We start from the raw sequence: 8,274 nt of genomic DNA, 5'->3' as shown, positions 1-8,274 counted from the left end.
TCCCAGGCTGACGTTCTGCCGGGCTGGGCTGGGCCAGGCTCACATATTTAGGCCCGATTTAAGCTCTAGTGTGCATGTACTTGCTTCTGCCTGGTTAACCGAGGGTTTAAAGGTGTAGTTCACCCCCAAAATGTATTTATTTCTATTGATTACTCACAACATTTAACCACTTAAACCCTCAATACTTAGTCAACTTCTTTGCATACTTGGTCTGCTCTTTTTCGCAAACCGCTTCGCAGACACGTTGTGAGCTTGTAGGTATGCTAGTTTCAGCTACTGGTCCCCCTAGAATAGGGATGGGAGGGTTCAAATGTTTAATGAAAAAATAAATAAATAAAGATTTGACAGCCCTCCCTGCAGTATCTCTGAGGACCCCCTGTTGAAGACCTAGGGGTCCCCGACCCCCTGTTGAAGACCTAGGGGTCCCCGACCCCTTGTTGAAGACCTAGGGGTCCCCGACCCCCTGTTGAAGACCTAGGGGTCCCCGACCCCCAGTTGAAGGCCTGTGGTCTTAAGTAATGTAAAATATACATGATGTAAACATGTGCAGTGCATGTTAATAATAACCAGTAAGACGCCCTAAGGGCGAGAAGCGGCGAGGTTGCACAGGACGGAATACATTTGCAAGTGTGATTCGAGTTGCGGTTGGTTGTTTAAGTTGGACAAAATGTTTGACTAAAACATTTTAAATACTTCAAATAGCTGATCTACATCGCCACATTATAGTTGAGGCGAATCCCATACTTCCGTGACCACGAGAGCAAAGGTCCGTTTCTCAGTGGTTTTATCAACTATGAAGGTTACATAACAAATTGAGCTCCCATGTCCCTCGCAAAAATGCAGGCAAATGTTTGACAGCTAGGGTAATCTTCAGTCTCATTCACTTACTATACACTATACTATAAAGCAGACCTGAGCATTGTGCGGCCCGGGGGCCATATGCGGCCCTTTGGTTCACTCTGACCGGCCCTTGTAGGGTTACTGGCAAATTACAAATTAAACACATTTTCTAATTTTACACATACATATGGACACAATGGGTACATCAGCACATGTGTGTCATCATTGGATGTCTCAATAACAAGCAGGTGGTCAGACTGGTCACATGTCAAGACGACCTGCCTTACCGTACCCATCAAAACTGGCTAAAGTGGCTAAAAAAAGAAAAGTCAATGCCGGGTTTTCAACAATAATTGGACTGCTAAGTATTTACTTACTGAAGTCGGAGGTAAAGCCGTGTGTTTTGTTTGCGGGGATCACATCTTGCGGGGAGCACTGCCTTTTGTCCCGGCCCTCCACTATATTTTCTGTTGTTCATGTGGCCCCATGGAAAAAATAATTGCCCTCCCCTGCTATAAAGGAAAAAATTACTCCCAAAAAATCTGCTTTACGTGGGATGTGAGGGGTCAAACTAGGGGTTTTTAATTATGTTCTGCCAATCCCCTGAAAATCAACCGTGAGTTTTTGAAATGGTAGATCTGTAAATTAAACTAATGTGTAAACTTGTGAATGAATGTCAACATGGTCACATTGTTGACTACAGTATGTGCAGAAAGGGAGCTAACCGTTTATGTGTGGAGTCACGTTGCCCTCTTCTGGTAACATTGGTGTACTGCTGCTACTCTGACTTATGATATTGACTTTAGTACTATTATTATAAATACCGTACATCGGGAATTTTCAATTTGCATTTTGCTAAGAAAAAGTTGTATTGTTTAATTGATATACATTTTTTGTGAATTAATGTTCCCCACTGACTTTAATTAAAAATTCAACTTTTCCCAAATCTGAAGATGACTGACATCATAGACTACATGAGACCATATATGTATATATATCCCCCCGAAAACGTTAATATTAAGTCCATATATGTATATGGATATATATTAACGGATACAATAAATAAAATGTCCATATACAGTATGGTCATTCCCAGATGATGCCCTGTTAGGCCCTGTTAGGGTTTATAGATGCCCTGTTAGGGTACCTACCCCCCTTATACTCATATATGGGGATCCCCAGGCATCTGGATGAACTTTGTTCATTGACACACTAAAAGCAGGCTCTGGTCCCACATGGGTCAAATCAGCCCAGTAATGCATTACAATGCACTGCAGCACTTACTGGTAAACAAACAACATAGCCCCCAAATAATGGAAATTCACTTCCCAAAACTCAAATATGATTTGAACCACAGGGCAACCACACTTGCAATTTCACAAATTTCAAATGTTCTAGTTTTAACCTTGTAACGTGGCTGTTGTTAAAACATTTAGACACATATTGAAACATTTTGAAATATGTGCAATCATTTTGAACATTTTTGAACAATTATTAAACACAAATCTTCTCTTATGGCTAGGCTTGTCACGATACTGGATTTCTAACTTCGATACGATATTTTGAAACATTTCGATACTCGATACCATTTTCGATACCATGCAACCAAAGCGATTTCAGTGCAAAAATGTTTATTTTTATTTAAAGAAAAATACAGAACTTCTTGAGGTAGATGGTAGTGCACTTTTTAAAGGCCTGCCTTTGATTTTTTTCACATTCTAAGTACAAATAGGCCTTTAAAATAACTAGGAATAAGCCAAAGTAGGAAGGACACATAAAATTACTGTTGGTGTAAACCAACGAGAGAGGTAAAAACTGATCAATATTATCGATAATATCGATATTATCGATATTATCAAAACTATGGACAAGTCATATTGAAAATCGATACTAAATTCAAAACCGATACATTTCGATAAATCAATATTTTTGACAACACTACTTATGGCACAACATATTTTCAGATGGGGTCCTCAAATAAATTACATTTGGTTCAATTTGGGTCTCCTTGACATGAAAATGTTTGAGAACCACTTTTTCAACATGCCTGAACATTTAAAGAGTTTAACCACTTGAACGTTCACCATCCATATTCTGGTGGGCCATCAGTTGTGAGCTTGTAGATCTGCTATTCTCATCTAGGACATTAGCCGGTATTTGGTGTAGAGGGGGAAAAAGCACTAGGCTAGATCTGCCCCCACTTCTAAAAGTAGATCTATATATAGATATATATCTCTTCTCCACTTGTCCCTCCTAACATTTTAATATTTTTTCCCCCTTTTTTTTAGGTTTAATCAGTCATGATAGCTTAGTTTAATTGTTTTCGTCAGCCAAAAAAGGTAGTTGATACAAAACGTTTGTCATACTTTTAGTCGACAAAATCAACACTACTGTGAGCTGACCAGTACAACCACAGTGTGTTACTGTTGTACTGGGAGCTGACCAGTACAACCACAGTCTGATAGGCCTACTGTTGTACTGGGAGCTGACCAGTACAACCACATGCAGTCTTATGCTGCAGTGAGCTTGTAGATTGGCTATTTTCCTGAACATTTTTGCTCAAGTGGAAAAAAGAAAAGAAAAAATTAGATCTATGGAGGTTTTTTCTGCTCTGCTAAATAATAAGCCATGGTCAGAAGACTAACCGGGACACTTATTATTATTCTCGCTGATAAACATTTCATTCTACTGTACTGTATCTCTTTGGACATATATTATTATGTCTGATAAACCTTTCATACTGTCTCATTGTTGACTTTATCTGTTCAAGTTGACTGAAATAATCTTCTCTCCATAGATCAACATGATGTGATTTACATTCCACCACAAAGAGTCCTTCGCCTGCTTCCAGATACCAGCTCTGTTACTAAACCCATCACTGGCATCCTGTGGAAACATGGACCCAATAAAGCAGCAGAATGGGATCTGGGTTTTGGTCCTGATGTGGAATACTACGGGACATTTAAAAACCGCACAGAACTGGATAAAGAAACTGGACAGTTGGTCATCAAGAAAATTACCATAGAAGACATTGGAGAATACTCTGTGCACATCAACGGTCGACTGCTGAGCAAGACTTACAACGTTACGATGAGTGAGTATGAACTGTGTCCTGTGAAGATCATGTGCATCGTGGGTCTATCATAATATTCAATATTTTCTGTCCACAGAAATGTTCATTTGACCCTATCCAAAAAGAGAACTGGAAAAAAATAAAGTAGTAACAACAATGGGAAGAATATTTTGTGTACAGTCTGTTACTTGTGATGCTGAAGAGAATCGGTGCTCTGCTCTATTCTACAAAGCTGTAAAAGACCAGAACCTTTGTTAAGTTTAACTTGTCTGGGAACAGTGCATATGAACAGAACACCTATTGTGACTCATTGCAGTGTGACTATGGCTTTAAAGATGGGGTGCCATGATTTCCCCCCTCTAAAACATGATTATCTACTATTATGATTATACTAGGAGGAATGTTTTTTCCAAAAGAAGTGTACAGAAAGAGTTAAAATTAGGTTTTTATGTGGCCACACCCACCATTTATTAAGTATGCCTGGTTGTCATGGTGGGTGGTGACCCAGCTGAAGTTAGTGTTGGGTGAATGTAGCCTGGTTAATAAACCAGACTGCACAACACCACCCTGTGGTGTAGTGTGGTCTGGAGCCACACTACACCAGAGAATGAGAATCCATTTCCACCGGCCACCAGAACGGGTTAGCCAATCAGGGCTGTAGGCTGTGTGGACACAAAAACATTCCCCCCTCCCCCTCCCCTCTATGACAAGCATCAAAGAGGTAGTTGTCTTTGATGTTTCATTGATTAGAGAGAACACTAACGAGCTATTGACACTTGTATGGCTCAATCAATTACTGCAGTTTACAACCCCTTTGAAGTTCAAAGGGAGCAATTAAGAGCAAGTCACCTTGACATTTTTTAAACCGCCCCTAAAATTACGTCAATAGAATTTAGCCTGCCCCCCAGAAAAATAATCTCTCCCCGAAATTCCAGACTCTCTTCCCAAAACGAAGTGTGTGATAGAGTCTGGTTTATTAAAGGGCCACTTCACCTCTGGGACAACCAGATCTTATTTTATTGTTGTTTGGGACACGATCAACACAATCCCGAGTAATCTTTTGTGTTCAATCTGTGTTTTGAGATATTTTAGTATTTCAGCATGACTAGTGATGCATTTTGCATCATATGCAGCATGATGATGCAAAATGCATCATAACTCAGGATTGTGTTGATCGTGTCCCAAAGTAACAACAATAAAATAAGATCTGGTTGTACCAGAGGTGAAGTGGGCCTTTAACCAGGCAAGGGTGAATGGTAATTAGTGGAGGGGTTGATTCTTTGATGTAATTGTATCTGTGTTTTTGGACCGGCACTTTTGACCCACAAGGTGGCAGCCGCCATGAAAAAACCTAAATACAAAGAGAATACATTATTGCTCATAACAACCACAGAAGGGGGTCTAATGAAGTACTGCCAACCTCCTAGACAGATGAAAAACAGAAAAAGTACAAAACTATGGCACCGCCTCTTTAACCATAACAGCACACATACATGTCAGCAGTGAATCACATTGTTTGATGCTGGTGGGTGTGTTGATTAAATGCAAGCTGTGTTCAAAATGTGAATCCCTCTTGAACAGCGGTGTCCTGTCCTGTCTGGTCAGCGTGAGGATTTTGAGAAAAATAAAAACATACAACCTTTAATGATGCCACTAAACGATCACTGCTTCTATAGAAAAGGAATATAAATATATCTGCAGATTCTTTGCCATAACCCTTACCTGAGGAATAACACACAGCCAGCATGTGCTTTGTTTTAACTGCAGTCTGGAGTCAAAATCAGCAGTAACTTGTCTTTATTCTGTTTCCTCAACAGAGAAAGTCCCAAAGCCACAGGTGGCCACCATGGCACCCTGTAATTCTAACTCCACCAGCTGTGAAGTGGACTGTTTGCCTGTGCGTGGGAACATCATAGAGTCAGGGCCAGTCACCTATCTCTGGAAGAAAGATGAAGGGGAATGGATGGTGTCTGACTCTGGACCAAACTCTAATCGGCTGATTGTCACCAGGGATGAAGATGGGAAAGTTAAAACATTAACTTGTGCAGTGAAGAACGAGTTCAGCATGGAGCGGAGTGAACCTAAACCCAACCTTCTTTATCATGAAGGTATGTAGTTTACTACATCATGTGAACACATTGAATCACTGTTACAGTCTTTATCATGAAGGTATGTAGTTTACTACATCATGTGAACACGTTGAATCACTGTTACAGTCTTTATCATGAAGGTTTACTTTATGACCCGGCTCGTTTGGATGCTTGATTCTGATTGGTCAATCGCTGAAATCAGAGGTCTGTTATTTCTGGATAACAGACCGCTCCACTCTATGGACGGGTTTCTGGTCCACGTTAAACTGATAAGAACTAGATGCGTGCGCAGGTACCGTACCAAAATTAGCCAATGAAACCAGCGCTCCCCAAAACAACAGGTTTGGGGATTGGTAGGAATTGATTACATGATACAGTCACCTGTGCATTTAGTCTCAATGTTTGTAAACAAGAAACCCGTCTATAACAGACGGCTGCCTAATCAAAGGCTCAAAGCACCTGCTGCACTCAGGCTGCACTGTGTGAATCTTGTGCTGTAAGGCTAGGGCTCCACCAAAATGACGGCGTCGTGCCGGCGTCGGACGCCATCAAAAAATGAACCGGGGCGAATTGACGTCGGCAGTGGAGCACCCTTCATTGATTAAAACGGGAGCGTTCCCAGCGTTGACGTTGACGCAACGCTCAACGCGCCCGGTGGAGCCGGGGGGTAACCCAACATGTCGGCCATGTAAACAAACACACAGCGACATTTAGAACTTAGACGTAGTATCAGAAAATGGATTCTATCTAATCAGCACTTCCCTGTTTTCCAAGGCGACCGTGTTGCGCTAGGGGGACGCCCAGCGCAACACTTGTGGAGTCAGTATTTATTCCTTACCTATCATACACATTGAATCACTGTTAAGGCTCTATCAGAGTACAGTCAGTGGTGATAAGTCATCACAGCAGTGTAGTTTTCTAGCTATCACCTAAGCTAACGCCAGCATGTGTGTGTGTGTGTGTGTGTGTGTGTGCCTGCCTGCCTGCCTGCCTGCCTGCCTGCCTGTCTGTCTGTCTGTCTGTCTGTCTACGTGCGTGCGTGCGTGTGTGTGCATGGGCGCGTATAAGGTACAAGCACAGTAACGTAGACACTTGGTGGTGGACAGTAACTGATACAGTACATAATGCTCCTAATATCTGTACTTAATGGAGTATTTGTATTTCTGGATTCTTGTGACTTTCACTCGACTACATTTCAAAGACAAAAGAATACTTTTTAACTACACTGCATTTAGGAAGGTAGATTTGATTGATTGATTGATTGATTGATTGATTGATTGATTGATTGATTGATTGATTGATTGAATACTTTATTAACAGTTTGCAAACAGTACCGTGGTACGATTATACAATGGTGCTAAAAGGATAACAGAAATCTCTGAGGACTTATTTCCATTGTGGTGATGTGTATTAAATTCATAGAAATTAACCACTTAAGCCTGATTGCAAATATAGTGAAAATGGCTGATCTACATGTGCAACATATTTTAAGCTGGTAGATCTTCTATTTTCATGATTAATATTGTTTGGAAAAATACAGAAGTGCATTGAAATTAAAAAGAAAATGTATATTGTAATTTGCACTGCAAATAAGTAATGCAATCAGAACTTTTACCCTAAAATCATCCTTCTTTCTGAAATGATACTGAGCAACAGGGTTTTGTTAAAATTTTCTGTGGTTAACATTAATTTATTAATTTAGCTTATTAATGAAGCAGCTCTTATTCATTCTAACAGCTAGACCAGAAATACAGTTTAAGCAGTTGCTTTCTGGAAATACTGTTAACATTGAATGTGTTTGAAATAATGTCCATTATTTAACCAATTTGACAACAAAATGCAGAACATGTGTTTATTTATTCTTGAATTGAAAACAGATTAAACCCTCTTTGTTCTCCTCAGGACCTCCACCTGAACCTACACCCACAGCAGCCATTGTTGGAGGCCTTATCGTTGCTCTCATCGTTGCAGTTGGTTTGGTGCTGGGGGTGAAATTTCGTGGTAAGTTTCTCTACTGATTTTAAGTTACAAATAACGTACAACATCAGTTGGTCAGACATTGCACTGCATTTAATGTTTTATGCTGTACAGTATGTGTGCTGTATGTGGGCGTATCTATACATGCTGGAATATGTCATACTTTAGAGATATGTGGAATTCATTCACTCAATTGTTTGTTGCGACCGTCAGGTCACAGTTACTATCAAAACCTCCACCTCATGTCCGTCAGTGAGTCCATCACACTAATACACAGTATTTTGTTACCCATCG

The sequence above is a fragment of the Nannobrachium achirus genome, assembly GCF_963921795.1.
Source record: "Nannobrachium achirus genome assembly, chromosome: 24".
Lineage (NCBI taxonomy): Eukaryota > Metazoa > Chordata > Actinopteri > Myctophiformes > Myctophidae > Nannobrachium > Nannobrachium achirus.
The sequence above is the reverse complement of the archived record's forward strand: the minus strand, read 5'-3'. Positions refer to the sequence as shown.